Genomic DNA, 17,950 nt, shown 5'->3' with positions numbered 1-17,950 from the left:
TTAGTGCGTGAGTTCTCTTTCCTTCCGTCATTCATTCGTTCATATTCATTCATTCATTCACTGAATTCCACCCATAAGCTGGCTTTGACTATATAACAGATTCGACGATGTATTATCCAATAAATACACAGGCACAAAAAAAGGCAGAGGAAAGGTTGATCTCCCTTCTTCTGCCTTTTTGGCTTTTTGTGTTATAAATATATGCAAAGTAATGAAAAGTTCATGCAACTGCATGTGCTCCCCCCAGTCTCCGTTTCTCGCGTCTTGTTTTTTCGCGTACAAATCCATGGATGAGTCAGAAATTTTTGCGTAAACATTGTCTGGTTCAATGTCCATATACATATATACCTCACTTATGTCAAATGTCACAAACAACAAAACGAACTGTACTGCACTTATTCATTTCCCTTATAGTTCTCAGGGAAATTCTTCAGTTATTAACAAACAAACCTGCCTACTACTGTTGTTATCGTTTCAGCTAATTGCAAAGTATTCACGTTTATGAACGATCTTAATGAGCTGCACCATTTTTTTTTCTTTCGAGGTGCATTCCAGTGCCTCGAGGCACGAACGAGGCGCGTGTCGGTCCGCAGAGTGTAAGACGTCTCCTGTTGCCGTCGTATACCACACAGTGCAAAACTGAATGCCTGTCTCAAAATCAGATATTGCACTCGTGGTCCCTCCTCCCATAAGTACTATTTCCTTCTGCTGTTTTTGTTCTTGTTCAAAGATTTAGGCCGATTTCACTCTGCAATATAGAATCTCACTACATGCGCTGTTCAACTTCCGTGCAGTGTTTCTTATGTAAGCCCCGTCGCAATTCCGAAGTGCACGGTACTGAACTGGACATCTGTCTTGTTAGCCTCCTTGCCTTTCCTTGTTTCCCCCTCCTTCTCTTTCTGCAGCAGGCCTCGAGCAGAAAAGCACATACTCGATTTGACCCACTTCTCGTTACCCTCTCGAATTCTTAAAAAGATATATATAATAATAATAAAAAGCTGGAAAAGCTCGTGTTCATACAAATTATTATCGTCTGGCATCGTATATGCGTAATAAGGGGAACGAATCCTTCGAGGTTTTTAATGCTACGTGGCGAGAGGAGCTGCGCGTTGCACCATACCTTGACACTACATAGGTGCACTTATATGTGCACACTATAGGTGCACCGACCAGAACGAAGGCGCGTCGATGGAAGGGCTTCAGCCGTCTCAGACAGCTGCGCGAATCACGAGTGCATGCAGCAGCGGACAGGGCATCGCGCAACCATGGCCGAGTAAACAGACAGTGTTTCCCTGAACCGCAGATAGGCAGTTGTCAACATTGCGGTCAAGTATTTTCGCGAGGTCCAGCTATCTTATCCATATCCCGGTGTGTGGCACGTTTCAATGCATGCGCCTGAGAGTGCAAGGTGCATGCGCGCCGCGGCGTGAACACCGCCAGGCCAGAGAGTGAGGCTGGAGCAGCACTGGCATATCGGTGCGCAAAGGTCACGAATGCCCTTTGTTCCTCTCGAGCACGAGAGGAGTGGGTTCAATGGACAAGTAGTGATACCATATAAAGCCACAAGGCCCCGAAGCCCAGAAAAGCGTACCTGAAATTAACTTCTCTTGAAAAAAAAAGGGACAAAAAAATTTTTACATGCGTGATAAATGTAGGTAGGAGTTAAATTCGCCCTTATGCACTAGCAGCTCAACATGAATGAAGAAAAAAGTTTTTTCGTGTACCCTTCCTTCTGTGCTCGTCCTTCTTGAGCTGTTTGTGCTTCAGGATGAACATCCGCCAACTTTCCCAACTCGAACTTATGCTGCAGCATGTATGCCGTCATTCACACATTGATAATGTATGTTCCAGGGCAAACCAAAAACTATACTTTTTAAAGAAAAAAAACTGGAATGGGCTGCACGGGACGCGAAATTAACAGCCTGCAAAACTTTTGTACGACCAGTCTTGGAGTACGCTTGTGTTGTGTGGTCCCCTCATCTGAAAGTCCTGAAAGCAAAAATAGAAAGAATACAAAGATTGGCAGTCCGTTTCATATGCGGAAAATACCGACGCATGGAGTCTGTTACAGCCTTGTTAAAATCTTGTGAACTAGAGCCTCTGGAGGAACGCAGACGTAAGCATAGGCTAAGGTTTCTCTTTAAAATCATGAGTGGGGGAACAAAAATAAACAAGGATCTATATCTACAACCTCCAGGAAGGAGATGCGATCGTCTCAACAATAGCAGAGCTATTCAACCTTATCTAACACGTACTGATGCTTTTCGTTTCTCCTTTTTTCCTGACACGATTGAAATGTGGAACAGATTGCCTAATGCAGTTGTGAGCAACGAGGGCTCTCCCGAATTTGAAAATGCGTTAGACACTTTCTTTTGCGAGGATGTATACTGAATTTTTACTACGAGAATTTTTGTTGACTTTTCTTTGTATAACTACTGTTCTTTGCTCCTTTTTTTTCTCGTTGTTGCTGTTAATTACCAAAAGCGCCAGTGAATTTGTATGTTGCATAGAAAGAAAATTATGTATCATGTATTCTTGACACATCACCCTCCCTGTAATGACCTCAAGAAGGGGGTTGACAGTATTAAATAAATAAATAACGTAGGCAAAGGAAACGAAAAGTAAAGGTAACAACTTGCGTCACAATAAGTGGTGGGTACCTCCCGAAATACTTTCTCCCTTTTTATTTATTATTATTGTGTATGTGAGGGGGGAGGGCGGTCAGTTCTTAATGACACCTCTTGGTATATGATATTACACTTCGAGCAAAAGCAGCTTTCCTGACAATGACTAATCTGACATGTCTTAGTGCACCTTAGCTATTCTCCCACGCCGAGTAGCATTCAGAACTCCGTTCAGTTATAACCTCGGCGCGTTTTGCTGAATTCGCTTTGCCTTGTCCTCCCACTGACACCATAATACTCACAGCTAGTCTTCCACTGTAGCACACATACCTCGGCCAAAGCTCTCGAATTACGTATTTCTAATTAGCTCACTGTGTTAGCACCATACACGTCTTTCGACGACTCCGAAGGATGTGGCACAATCGCACTAAGCATATATGAGCTCTATAGCGTGAAAGCGCGTGGCAAAGCGGTCGCGCGCGTTGTAGCTCACATATCTGAGCGCAATCGTGCGTCAGAATTATATTTTCAGATGGAGTGTAAACTTCGTCGCAAGTGCTTTGATCGAAGCCGCATTAATCGATTGTGCCTTGAGCACACTAAATATTACTGAACGAAAGGTGTGCGTTGTTTGACCAACTTTCGTCACCTCGGCTTGAAAGTTGGGACTATAGTGTGACTCGAGGACGAATCGAGTCCCATCATCTGCTGTGTGTTGGCCGCGGTGTGCTGCGGGCAGCCAAGGGTGTCGGCCTACGCAGCATCTGGTGCCCGCGGGTCGCACTACGCCGAACGGTCAGCGCCGTCAATTAAGCAAGCGAGCTGCTTGGCGCCGCGCAGCAATCCGACGCAGCGCGGCTACGAGCGGAACGCGAGGCCGGATGCAGCAGCGCTGGATTCCGGCGATCCATTCCGTCGCGGCAGGGGTGAATGGCTGGACGTGGAACAGCCCGCAAGGACCACAGTCATCGAACTGTAGCAATCGCGCTTCCGTATGAGCAACCTCTCAATCGAACGTGGCTGCCACAAGCGATCGCTATCGGCTCGCGCGGCCGCTCCTGGGCGCCGCGGATCCCTTTGGGGCGCGCGCACCAACACAGTCATCAGGCGCCCGATGACGGCAATCGCCTCGCGGGTGCGCGCGCGTGCTCCGCCGCCGAGCAAGTGCGCCGGCCTGCAGCGCCCGCTTGTGTACACAGGCCGGCGCTGGCAGCTGCCAAGCCGTCCGTGTCGGTGTAAAACAGCCATGAGGAAGTGCACCGGCTCACTGCACGGTCACGCTACGCTGGCTCGTCTAATGCGCGCCGCCAGAAAAAAAGCTGCGCGCGCACGCCAGTGGTGCCGCGCACGTCGCCTCGCGGAGGTGTTTCTCGTGCGCCGACCGCAGAAGCCGACGACGGCACCGCGGGTCGCGGAGAGGCCCCCGTTGTTTGCCGAAAGCCGGCGAGCTGCGTGCACAGACCACCGCGAGCGCTCGCGTGCACGAGAACCTCAACCACGGGGATGCTGAGCGGAAGCTTTTACTCCACTTGGGCACATCCTGTCCGCGGAACCTCCCCTCGCGACCGCAAGCATAGGTTTAAGCGCCAAGACGTTTCCCCCGAGTGCATACGATGAGCGGCTTAATCGTACGCTGCTTCGTAGTCGTGCGCAGAGAGAGGTATATAGCGCATGACGAGATCTGCGTATGTCCGCTTCATCACGCACTCAAGTGCTTTATACGTTTCTCGAGGAACACCACTCCCACGTGGCGCCATTCAGTTAGCCATCACATTAATACCATAAGCATGAGTCTTGCAGCTCAGCTTTTCAAGCTAAGCGGAGTCCAGTGGAAATAATCGATATTTTAACGAATGTGCCGGCGCTTCGGCGTCCACGAGGATTTAGTCGAGCGTGTAGATATCAACATAACATACAGTTTATGATACTGTAATAAGGGCAGCAAAGTCCACGTTTCATCGCATACTGGCAAGCATACACACGCGCCTTGTGTATAGCCACCTGAACGCGTGTCTGTGAAAGACTGTTGGAAAATGTCGTACACGTTATCGGTCGGTTCCGTTCCGTTGTGGTTTTCTGCCGCCGCCGGCGGCGCAGTCTCTCCTCCCAGAGTTCTCTGAACGGGGAACTCATGGTTACGGGGAAGGCCTTTACCGACCCGCTCTGTGGCCAACAGATCGGTTATGTGCGGTGCGCGCGCGAGGAGCCGCGGCGCCTGGCGGCGGCCACGCGCCAGCCTGACCCCCGTCCGCCCCCGCCCCACGCGTCAGCCCCACCCGGCTTGCTCCGGCCGTTTTAATTGCAGGTGCGGCCGCTCCCAACTGGACTCGCGCTCGTTTCCTCCAACGCCGGCCGCCACAGCATTCCACGGTCGCCTCCACGAGGCAAAAGGAGCCGCGGTTGCTTACTATACTTTTGCGGCCGCACTGTCGGCACCTCCTCCGTGCATTCCGCTGTCTCGTGCCGTGAGCAGATAAACTCCCCGAGTTCGCCAACGATGAAGCGCACCCACGCACGGCGCGTAAACTCTGCAAGCACTCGTCCGCACCCGTGGTCGCGCGTGCGCAAGAGTGCGGGAAACGCTCCTAAAGCACGCCTAGTCTGCACTGAGCTGAACAAAAGAAAAAAAGGAAAGGGCTCCGGGACGCCCGTATAGTTCTCTGCGCCTTCGCAGGCATCCCTGCGAAACGTGCGTGCTTCCGAGCTCGAGCGTTCCACCTGTTTGATGGCACTAACAACAATATTAGGTAGGATATAACTCCAAGTACTGCGCGGAACGGTGCTAAGTTGTGGAGAATAGCAGTGTGGTCAATTTAGAGAAACCGCACGAAACGCACTTCCTGAACAGGTCGCTCGGCAGTGCCATACATAGCGTGGAGGCAACACGCGCCGCGGGCAGCGACTCAGCAGGGGCCGTCTGCTAAGCGGATGAACAGTATCAGCTCCATCTTAAATTTGAACGCCTATTCGAGACTGATCAACGATGGCTGGTAGTAATGAGACGCACGTGAGGCGCATATATCGTGCACGTTTTCAAAAGAAACCCGGAGTAACCACGTGGCCACGTCGCGCGCTACGCGGCGTCGCTGGCTTTGCTTCGTCCGGTAAGGCGGTGCGGAATGGTGTTTGTTCGCACAACTTGCCGCCCCGACGAGCAGGTCAAAACCGGCGCACTCCCCCGGAGGGGCAGCGGCCGCCGGTGATGGTGTTGCCCTCCCCTTGCTGATGAATGCCCCGGTCATTAGGCACTCGTCTACCCCAAAATTATCCACCGTTAGACCGTCGTCCATCTACGTGGCTCTGTGGGCCAGTCGTATGCGAGTGCCGTTTGCGGTTCTGGCGGTTCGAACTGCCGCTTCGCTCTGCGCGCGCCGACCTGTGCGACTGTTTCAAGAGGTGTAATTTCGGCTAAAAAAAGGAGCCTGCGTTTTCTGTCCGAGCCGCAGAGGGTGCGGTTGCGCCGCGGGCACACCTTCGCCTCCGCTCTTCCAAGTTGCTGGACAAATCCCCTAGACCGCAAACACTTAGGTCCTCAAGCGGGATCCTTTTTCGCGTGTCTCTCTCGGTAGTCTTTGTGCGCACGCGTCAATTCCTAATCACTGTTTGACAAAGCGGTGTACGCATGGACGACACCAAGCGTCCCCCCTCCCCTCCTATCTGTCCCCGACGCGCGGCTTCCTTTCGCGCATACGCCGTCAGCGAGCGGCAGTATGGAGTCCTTCGCCAAACAACCTTTGTACAGCCTTGTGGACCAAAGAGATCAACGAAGCTTGTCCGTCAGTTCACCTTGCAGGCGTCAGCCATCGTGCAGAAGTGTTGTTGGTATTGGGGGCCCGCTCACGCCACGGAAAACATGGAAGATTGTGCGCTCCCTATTCACGGGCACTTTATTCAAGCCACCTGGCCGGTGTTTAAATTTCTGCTCTAAGCGCGGTGGGTCGCTGCGGCGCGAAGTGCGTATATGTATTGAGCGACCCTCGTCTTCTGGCTCCCTGCAGGTCCTTCCGGATAATGCTCTATAGTACTTATGACGGCATATGGCCCGACTGTTAGTCTAAGCTCGGCAAATTTAGTCTCGTGTGCAATCGACACCTGCTGCCGTAGCACACTGTTACGGTGACTTTATTCGAAGTGACCGTGCAAACGAATGCTGCCTGACCATAGCTAATACATACAGGTGGATTATATTCGAAATTTCCAATACGAATAGAATACTTGTTCGAATCGATGCATGCGACTCGGAGCGTAAGTATTTGCAAGTGTCTAATGTATAAGCCAACTGCTTAATGTCGAGGCTATTCACATTCTGCTGATTTACAAGTGGCCTCATACAAAGGATTTGTATCCACGCAAGTAATTTTCTTTCTTGCATTTACTATCTTTATTTTTCTTCTTTTTTCCACATTTAAGTATAACGAAATATTCAGTGTTCGATTCGATATAAAAGCTTTTCTTGTTTTATTAACTTTCATTGTGCTCGATTATATATTCAAGCCTGGTCATTTAATAAATTTCATTATTGGAATACCTTTGTTTGCACCGCAAGCCACAGCAAGACCTCGTATCAAGCGATTGTTTATAAAATTACCCGACACGTCATACATTATTTCGTCTTGTTTAGTTCACTACGCGATTTACCATATTGTTATCTGTGATACTTGTCAGCTTATCATTGCATCGGGAAAGAAGTGTTAGCCAATCGTTCCTGTCTTTCTTCTGTCGTCTTTCTGTAATGGTAACCTTTATTTCGACATTACAAGACAGCTAAATCTCCGTTCTATATAACCGCTTCAGCAGCAACCTAAAAGCAGTCCTCCTTACCAAAAATCTCTCATTACACTAAGCATCACTACATTTAACGCTAAAGGTGCGACCACAGAGTGTTGAAAGCTGAAAACGAGATGTTCGATGTCAGCGCAACTAATGAAGAAAAAATGCCGACAGTGTAGCTGCCGAGCAAGAAGCACATGTTACATCCGTGCAATTTGCCGATATAACCACCCTTGAGCGCTTATTAAAAACTTGTCCGTCGCGCATCTCCTCGAACCACTAACAGACAGGTGTATGTATGTTCTGCGCGCACAATGACACTGTTGTGAATACAAAGCGGCGCACGGAAGTCTCAGCTACATGAAAGGCTCCTCAGTGGACCCAGTGATTCTGTAATATTTATCGCAGCTCGGTTGTGACTACTTTTAGCAGACTGCAGCTATGGCGGACAACTTAGCTGTCTCCTATACTCGCTTCGACAGGTGAGACGGAAGACGGGTACCTGGCACATCTTGATGCCGACAAAAAGCACCGCAATGAGCAAGGAGAAAGAGCGAGCCGCATGAATTAACGTCCTCTGCCCCCTTCGGGGAAGGCGCAGTAAAGACAACCGACTGAGCTCACAAAGTGCTCGTAAATGCTCAGCGACCTCAAAAGAAAGGCCACGAACTGGGACCTGCAGTCGTCGGTGTGCTAACACCGCAGCGGAAGATAAATATATTTACTCTCGGCAAGGTTTACACAAAGCTAGTCAAGCAGTCAACGGCAAACTCGCTTGAGCAAGCTTAAAGAAAGGTTTAGACTGGGCGCTTTTTTTCCCCTTCTTTCTTCATACCAGACAATAGACGGCGCAAATGTTCCACTCTCTTGTGTTCAGCAGGGGCATACTTTCTTTCTTTCAATGTACTCCGCGCTTTATGTCGGGCAACCGAAGGCAAAGGAGGAAGAATCGTGTAATGATATCAACCTGTCACCCTACGCGATGTCATTATCTAAAGCTGTCAACGGCGAACGCGAAATAATTTTACAGAAACTAAACATGCTCAAAAGCAACACCGACATCGCGGATGCAGACGTTAGTCCTTAAATTTAGAATCCCAGGCATGCTTGATTCGAAATTGCCCTCGCTCTGTACGCACTGGGCTTTGTTAGTTCGACTCGCAAACACGCGGCGGCTTCGCCTTATTGCCCTTCGGCACTTTGCCGCGCGCGTCAGGCAGGCGCGGCAGGCAATTCATCGCGAGTAGCGCCGCGCAGAACGCCATCACGCGCAATCTCTGTTAGGTTGTTATTTGCGGAGCGTCGCCAAGCGTCGAAGATAATGACGGTGTTGGCCGCGCATGCGACTAGCCAACTTCATTCAGAGAAGCTGATTGACAGCGTTTCCTACGGGGACATGAAGGGACGGGGACGATCTATAATTTGACCTGGCAATACGTGGCTGCAGCGCCGCCGACTCGACGGGAAAGAGATCGAGCGGCGAGGTGCAGCAGCACAAAGGATTTTGCACGGTCGAGGCTCGCAGGCAGGGTGCGCCCTCCCACCCTTCACTGGGACTCGCTGACCAGAAGCGGCGCGATCGAGATACAGTTCGCGCCGCCGTCTGTTCTCGAGGATGTTCGCAGCAACGAGTTCAACTGTTTTGCGATTGCCATCTACGGGCCACTTTGCTCGCCGCCTGGTTCTCACGCGAGAGAGTGCGACATTCGTGTACGGGCGCTCATTTCGTGTCACAAATACGGCCCCGCGCAGCGACAGTTGAGGCGAAGCGCGTGCTCCGTTGTATACGCGATATAGGGTCTTCAGTGCACCCTTTGTTCGTTGCTTCTATGGCACAGATGTGTGTGGAACGCTTCCGGTCAAGGCCGCCAGATGCCCCGATCGGTTGCACACATCGCCCGCGTTTCGCCACGTATACGCCACATCGTGCCAGGCTACGCAGGACGCGCTGCGTTCTTCCGCTGCTGCCTGTTGCCGCCGGGCCTTTTTGGAAGGCAGCGCAGTGTTCCAAAGGGTGCCGGGCGCGCGCGCGCGCGGCGTCCCAGCGGCAGGCGCGGATGAACGCCCCGGCAGACAGAAAAGTGCGCGCCCGTCCCGCCAATTAGATCCGCCACGAGCGGCACCCTGTGCAGAGGAGCGCGAAATGGCCGCACTGCGACAGTGCGCCGTCCCACGCGCGCCAGCGTGAGAGAATGCCGCGCTTCGGAGCCCGAGACACAACAGGAAGCGTCGTCGTCGCTCGTGGTAGCGCGATTCGGACCCGGCGGCCGAGATCGCTGCACGCCGGAAATGCGCCTGGCGCTCTTCCGCCGGCGGCCGCCGTGTGAACGTCGCTTCGGCACTTTCCGAACGCGACAGAAAACAATCTATGCGGAAACGGCATCTGCGTCTGTGACGTGCGTCCTCGTCGTTGCACCGATCTATCTCATGGTATCATTTCACCTAAAAATGTAATGTGAAGAACGCTAAACTGGCAGCACCTGCCTCCGCTGGCTTTACGTATGTTTTGTATCAATAGTGAAATGCTCCGTCAGTGGACATGCAGAATCATGGTAGCGAAAGAGAGGCCGCGTCGCGAAACGTTACCAAGATCGGTACTATGTGGCCATATTCAGATTATTTGGTGCCTCACTTAAGTCTGCAATATATCTCTTACAGTCGTGAGCCGCTAATGCCTCAATTTGCACCTCTGTCGAGGTTCAACCTTATCTGAACTGCCCAGCGTCCACACCTCAGAGCTAAACGAGGCACAGATGCATCAGCGTTCCTCAGTCATCAATCGCACTTTCTCGTTTGTTTTCCAAAACGCTTTCTCCGATATTCTCAAGCAAGCGGCTCTCCAAGTCGAAATTGCTGGCTGCCGGCTCGACGAGTGAAGACGATTGTGCTTGTCTCCCCTCTGCCCGTTGTTTCTTCGCATTCCATTTTTACTTTCTGCAAGCGATGCCTCATGCTCCGCACAAAGGGACTGTGTGAGGCGGTCGGGTCTTGAGAAGCTCGAGATGGGCCAGTCGTCTGAACAACTGCCGGGCAACGCTGCCCCCCTCATTACGGGCTCCCTTCGAATCGCTGCGTTTTGTTTCTCCTTGCTGACGCTTGCCGCCCTCCTTCTGTCTTGCGCCTCAAAGCGTTTTCTCGAGAGGCCTGCCTTGCTCGCAAAGTGCTCTCCGCACAGAAGTACGAATGACGAACATGCAGTGGCATATGCTTTATTCATGATATCCCCTAACTTTATGTTTATTTTTCCAAAAAAAGGCTTGCGTCTACTTTCCGCAAGCAATGGCGGTTCCTTGTTTGGCACCATATGGTACACGAGACTCGCATAAGCTTTATTCTAGCGCACACGGGAACTGTGAGCTATACTCTCACTTTTTCTTTCGTTTTTTTTTCTTTTTGCCCGTTGCGCTGTTTCTCCAGCCCGATCTAAACATTCGGCTTGTTTGCGCTCGCGCTCGCGTTCCCGCAACACGGGCGCAACTGTGTTCCGCGCACGTATACCTGTTTTGTCGCGGTTCGTGGCGACCAGAGCCAGCGCTCGTTAGGCTGGGCGCGCGCGCGGCGATGCGTCCGAGCCGAGAGTAGAAAATGATCCCGGCAGCGGAGCTCGGGCAGAAAGACGCCGTCGTGCCCGGGGCGCGTGGCGGCATTAAGGCACCACGCACGGCCGTCCACGTCCTTCGCCGGGGCAGGCTTGATCCGCGCATGACCGCTTAAGGAACGAGGCTCCATTTTGCGCCGCCAAGAGAGTAGCCGCTTCCGTCCGCGGCGGCCCTCATTCTCGGCTGGTTGGACTCTGCTAATTGCTTCCTGCCGGCAAAATTGCCGCCCGCGCCCAAGGAGTCGACGGCATCGCGCTTCGGCAGCGGGGGAGGACGCGAACGTGCAGAGCGCGCTGTCCAGGCCACGCGCGTCTCTGCCGTTCTGTCGCTGACAGGCACGGGTTACGCGGCGGTCGCTCGCGAGGGCTCGTTCGGTGCAGCTGACACGAGCTGCGGCGCCGCCGATCGGGTTACGCACGCCCTGTGGCCGCGAGCCTCCCGCGGTCCGCGCCGGCGGCCCCCTTTGTTCACCTGCGGCACCGCTCCGCTTTGCCCGTCCGACGCGGGTTTCCCGTGTCACTGTTGCGGCGAGCGCGTCCCCCCAAACAGGTGCCGCGTTGTGTTTGCGAAACAGCGCAAGTCATGGTGAAGCCGCGAGCTATAGCGATCATTTGCGCCGCAAGACGACGAGAACAAACTGCGAGGTTCGGAGTCGGACCCACCGTGTGAAATTGTCGCTTAAAGCCGAGTCATATTTTTCGACGAACAGCTAAATACCAGCTTCAACCTATCTTTGCGCAGGCTCATTACTTTATCTCGAACGCGGCCTTTTCATCCCACAATATATTAAATTATGGGGTTTTACGTGCCAAAACCACTTTCTGATTATGAGGCACGCCGTAGTGGAGGACTCCGGAAATTTCGACCACCTGGGGTTCTTCAACGTGCACCTAAATCTAAGTACACGGGTATTTTCACATTTCGCCCCCATCGAAATGCGGCCCACAATATATCGAGTTTTCGCTGTCATGAATATGCCTACAATATCAGGCCTTGCAGGTGTACATTTTAAAGAAAATCTCAAAAAACTGTTAGAGAGAGGAAGACGAAGTGCTTCTCTTGCGGAACACATCTCGCCCGTCTCTGTGTTTTTCTGGACTTCTTACTGCACCTGTGGGGTCTACCGCCCCCTCCATCGCGGTGATGGATGTACAACACCCCGAGGATCCTCCCGGTTCCCGTTCACCCGCGGACATCGGTTCGAGGAAGCGAGGAAATACGTCGAGTGGTAGCGAGGACACTGAGCTGTACTGCGCATCAGGTGACGAGTCCTCGGAAGACAGCTTCCGACTTGTCCAGTACCGCAAGACCAAACGAAGAATTATCAACTCATCTTCGGCGTCCAGTTCGAACACTGTGAAAACAGCTCCTCAGCGATGGCCTCACTCCATCCTGTTTGTGCCACAGAACGCTACCGACAACCTGCGCGTCCTCAACAGGCAAGCACTCTCCGTGTATCTAGAAAACACCGTGCCAAATGAGATCAGAGATGTTAGGATAAATACTAGACGAAACATCCTGGCAATCGATGTGATGAACCCAAGTGCGCTGACCATACTACAACATGTAACGCAGCTGGGAAACATCAAGGTCCGATCCATCGTGCCAACGAATGGTGCCACAATAACTGGAGTCATCTATGACATTGACAATGAAATATCTAATGCAGACCTCCCAATTCTCATAAAACCAACAAGCGAACACAACGTGATTGTACATGTTGGTCGCCTCGGCAACACACGTTGTGTGAAGATAACCTTCAAAGGCGACTGCCTTCCACCCTACGTGAAGGTCGGCCACTTTCGCCACCAGGTTCGACCATTTATTCCAAGACCAATGCAATGCTTCAATTGCCAGAAGATTGGACACGTGAAGGGTGTTTGCAGAAATTCGGCCGTGTGCCCTCGATGTGCCGAACCCCACTCAGAAGACAACTGCAGCGCAACGACGTTCAAGTGTCCTAACTGTCAGGGTGATCACTGCGCCTCTTCCAAAGACTGTCCCCAGATCAAGAAAGAGTTCACCATTCTTAAGCAAATGGTGAGAGACAACTCTACCCACAAAGAGGCCGCTGTGAAAGTACGGCGAAGACAACGTCACAAACGAGGGTCTTCACGGCGGAAAACATCAAGCTTTCAGGACAAGTCCCCTCGTCAAGCATCATCATCAGCGGACGTTTCCAGCACTCCGAACACCAATGTTGGAAGGGAGCAAACTGCCAGATCTCTCTCCACAAAGGAATGGCCGCCACTTCCGCGTACACGACCGCCAGAAGAGCCGCAGACGAAGCCGCCCCCAGTACAGCAAGGTGCTGTATCCGAGGAGTCGCGGAAAACAGATGAGCAAGTGATAGCACTTATTAGGCCTTTAATGAATGCCATTCGCGTGCTGCTAAGCAACATGCACACACCGTCTGCCAGAAGTGCGCTTCAAGTACTGGACGCTCTGAGTCCGGTGCTTGCAACCCTTGAGTAGATCATGGCTCCACAGCCACGGTCTTTTAGGGAAGAGGTCCGACAAGCAGCTATTTTTCAGTGGAATGCCCGCGGACTCAGAGCGCGCCTTTCGGATTTCCGTCGCTTCGTGTTCGCCAATATGTTTCCCATTATCGTCATTTGCGAGCCGAACTTATCGAACAAAATCAGGCTTTCTGGATATGAATCATTTATGTCGTCAGCTGTTTATGAAAACAGTAAGGTTTTGGTGTTCATTCGCCGTGACCTCACCTACACTCATCAGCCCATACCACCTAATGACAGTAATCAATATATATGCCTAAACGTAAGGAAAAAGAATCTGGCCTTCACTTTTGTAGGCGCCTACCTATCTCCGTCAAGTCGATTTGATTACCAAAGACTACGAGACATCCTTTCCTCAACTTCCAATCCCTGGGTCATCACTGGAGATTTCAACGCCCATCATACACTCTGGGGAAGTTCGATCATCAACGCAAGAGGCAGAGCTCTGGTATCTTTCGCCTCCAGTAATGAACTTTGGCTGCTGAATGATGGAAGTCCTACGTTCTTACGTGGCTCCACGTACAGCAGCTGTCTTGACTTGGCTTTCGTCTCACGAAGCCTAGTCAGACGTGCAGGGTGGTTTGCGGACATAGAGACGCACGGAAGCGACCATATCCCCACGTACATCAAGATCAGAGGATTGACCGCTTCCAAAATACGGGATACGATCCAAAGAGTGGACTGGCCTAAATTTCAGTCTATTATGGAAGAACACTGCTACGCCAATCCATCTTTCGACTTGGAAGAGGCAATCAAGAGCGTGGTGCAAGACACTATGCGTACTCTAACATGCTCCTCGAAACTTAATGATTATGATGTGGAACTAGAACGACTTCGAGCAATCCGACGACGTGCTGAACGAAGATACCGACGTACGAAAACAATGGACGATCTACGGACCGCCAGGCGCACGCAAAAGAAGATACAGCGCCGGTTAGACAAGCTCGAATCGCAACGTTGGGCTGCCTTCTGTGAGTCGCTAGATCCACGCAAGCCTTTATCGCAACTATGGAGAACGGTGCGCGGACTGCGGACACTTCCCGTACAGCGATTCCCATTCAAGGCACTTGCCCTCTCTCAAAAGAGATCGGAGATTGACGTGGCAGAGGATTTCTGCGCCAGATTATCCGGCCAACTCACAGCTACCAACATTCCATCGCCTTCGAGCAGCTGTCCGCCACCACGTGATCACCGGTGGGATCTACCATTCTCGATCCACGAACTTAAGGCAGCATTAGCTTTGTGTAGCCGCACATCAGCGCCAGGACCTGACGGAATTTCCTACCGAGCTTTGTGTCACCTGGGGGAGCGAGCGAGAGGGGTTCTTCTTGAGGTGTACAATGAATCTTGGAGAAATGGCACGCTACCAACAACCTGGAAGACAAGTCGCCTTGTTCCACTGCTGAAGCCTGGCAAGTCGCCGTTGGAGCTCTCCTCATATCGCCCGATCGCTTTGGCGAGCTGTGTGGGCAAAGTAATGGAGAGGATGATCCTAGGACGCCTGGAGTGGTACTTGGAGTACCACAACACCTACCCAGATGCCATGGCGGGCTTCCGACGCGGTCGATCATCGATCGATAACGTCGTCGACCTGGTGACCTACATTCAACATGAGAAACGCCGTAAGCGTCTCTGCGCATCCTTATTCCTCGACGTTAAAGGGGCGTATGACAACGTTACGCATGAAGCCATCCTCTCTGCTCTCGCAGAGGTAGGAGTGGGTGGTAGGATGTTTCAATGGATACGGAGCTATCTATCCATGCGATCCTTCTTTGTAAGCACCGAGGAAGGCCATACTTCTCTACATTATAGCTACCGCGGCGTCCCCCAGGGCGGTGTACTTAGCCCTGTGTTATTCAATCTAACACTAATTGCTCTCCTTGAGCACGTGCCAACCACAGTCAGGCTATCAATGTACGCGGATGACATCTGCATATGGACATCTGCAGTAACACGCCTACAGCTGCGAGCGAGAATTCAGAAAGCCGCGACACAAACTGCTATCTACCTCCGTAATCGAGGCCTGGAAATTTCCTCCGAGAAATGCGCACTAGTGCCATTTACGCGCAAACCCATGGCAAACTACAGTGTAACGATAAATGGCCAAATAATACGACGGGTCCGATCGTACAAGTTTCTAGGTGTCATAATCGACAGGGACTTGTCATGGAGCCCACACATATCTTACGTGAAAAAACGGTTGACAGGCATCTGCCACCTGTTCAAGTTTTTCGCTGGCAAGACCTGGGGAATGTCGCCTAGTGCCATGTTACAACTGTACAGGGTGCTTTTTCTGGGATTTCTGCGATATAGCTTGCCAGCAATAAACAACACAGGCAAAACGAATCTCCGCACAATACAAAGTCTTCAGGGTCAAGTGCTCCGGATCTGTTTAGGCCTGCCTCAGAGTGCTTCAACAGTGGCTACGGTAGCAATCGCTAGAGACCACCTTGTCAAGACCCACATTGAAATTGAAGTACTCAGGACCCATATAAGGCATCTAGCCAGGACTCCTCGTCACCATTTAGCCTCTCTACCAGTGGACAGGCCACACACATCTTTCAGCCAAACGATAACTGCATATGATGAATCATTGCCAGCTTGTTTCACTCCGGCTGCGAGACCTTCGATCCCTCCATGGTGCCTCGCTCAGCCAAAAATCAACCTCGCAATACCTGGTATCTCGAAAAAAGCTGATCTGTCATCACCAGCCCTTAGACAGCTCACGCTACTACATTTGTATGAGAACTACCTTGACTCTACGCATATTTACACTGATGGATCTGTCCTTCCAAGCAGCTCCACGGCGGCAATCTTCATACCAGCGAAAGCTAGAACAATCAAATTTAAGACGACCCACGCGACAACATCGACGGCAGCAGAGCTCGCAGCGCTCTTTACTGCCCTTCAACACATTGGTGATGAACCACCACACAAATGGACAATATTCTGCGATTCGAAGGCGGCACTGCAGTCTCTACTGTCACCTTTACGACGCGGACCGCACGAACAGCTAATATTCCATATTAGAGAAATGTTACAACATACAAGTGATGCAGGCCACGAAATAACCTTTCAGTGGCTTCCAAGTCACTGCGGGATTGTCGGCAATGAACGGGCGGATCACGCTGCCCGCTCAGCCCATACTGAGGAGCGCCACGTCCCAATTCCTCTTTCTAGAACTGACGCGGCACGGAAGCTCCGCCTACTTGCTCGGCAGTGCACCGCGTCGCAATGGAATGAGCCACATTTAAGAAATCCGCGACTGTACTCACTTGACCCAACATTAAGTCTTCGAGCGCCATCACAGCTTCGCCGTAGAGACGCCACGCTTTTATATCGACTTTGGTTGGGCGTTGCCTTTACTAAAGCCTATGCCTTCCGCATAGGGATGACCGACACCCCAACCTGTGACCACTGCGGCCATGAAGAATCAATTGGCCATATTTTGTGCACCTGCCCGCAGTACAGTCCACAGAGGGCATGCCTCAGCCAGGAACTTGACCAACTGGACGACCACCCGCTATCAGAAAAAAGAATCCTGCAACATCGAAAGGACCTGCCGTCACAGAGGAAGGCCGTGCAAGCGCTTTTGCGCTTCTTGCGATCTACCGGCCTGTGTGAACGACTTTAACTGGAACGCCTTTTGTGTGTGTGTCTCCGTGTATGCGCGTTCGTTTTTTTTTTCGTTTTTTTTTGCGTTTTCCTCTCTGTCATCTTTCTAACCCCTATCCCCCATCCCCAGTGTAGGGTAGCGAACCGGAGACTCATATCTGGTTAACCTCCCTGCCTTTCCTCTTCATTCTCTCTCTCTCTCTCTCAAAAAACTGTTAGGAATAGAATACAGGATTTAAAGTTTCTTCATATATATTTTGTTCATATTAAGCTATCTGAAGGCAACTAAATCACCGCGAAAGGTTTAAGGCACACTATAATCAAGCGTCCTCGACGTAACCTTCCATAATTCGGGCCCTAATGGCACGGTGGTTATGCCCCTTAGAAGCTCTGCTTAGATGTATTAGATGTCGCCACCTAATACATCTAAACAGAGATCATATAAAGGTACGCTATACAGTCGAATATTTGTAACAAAAGTAATTGAAAATTCATCAGTCAAGATGCTTCGTTGCTCTTACCTGCGTTTTCAGACAGGTGGTAGAAAGGTCTGATCCAAACAAGTCATGAGAAGCCACAGTATCGTTCCAGGGCTGTAACTTCCTGTATACTGAGTCCCAGTGGCGCTTGGCTAGGAAAGGTTGGTGTCAAAACATTCCCCTAAAATTTGTTATTCCCTGTAAAAGCAACAAGAAACGTGTTACGAGCAGGAAAAAAAAATGAATTGCCCCGAAATTTAGCCCTGTCTGCGCGATTGCCATGGATACAGTCGAACTCTCTAATTCCAGTCCACGCTTCTTGAAGCCGTGCCGTGCGAGAACAC

At 51.3% G+C, this 17,950-nt stretch overlaps 1 protein-coding gene across 1 annotated transcript in view; it reads left to right on the top strand.

Moving 5' to 3' along the window:
- LOC139054270 (protein big brother-like) overlaps positions 1–17,950 on the top strand; it is a 61,738-nt gene that overhangs the window by 12,861 nt on the left and 30,927 nt on the right. The window lies entirely within an intron of this gene.

This window comes from Dermacentor albipictus, chromosome 1 (genome assembly GCF_038994185.2).
Source record: "Dermacentor albipictus isolate Rhodes 1998 colony chromosome 1, USDA_Dalb.pri_finalv2, whole genome shotgun sequence".
Lineage (NCBI taxonomy): Eukaryota > Metazoa > Arthropoda > Arachnida > Ixodida > Ixodidae > Dermacentor > Dermacentor albipictus.
This window is presented reverse-complemented; position numbering and strand designations above follow the sequence as displayed.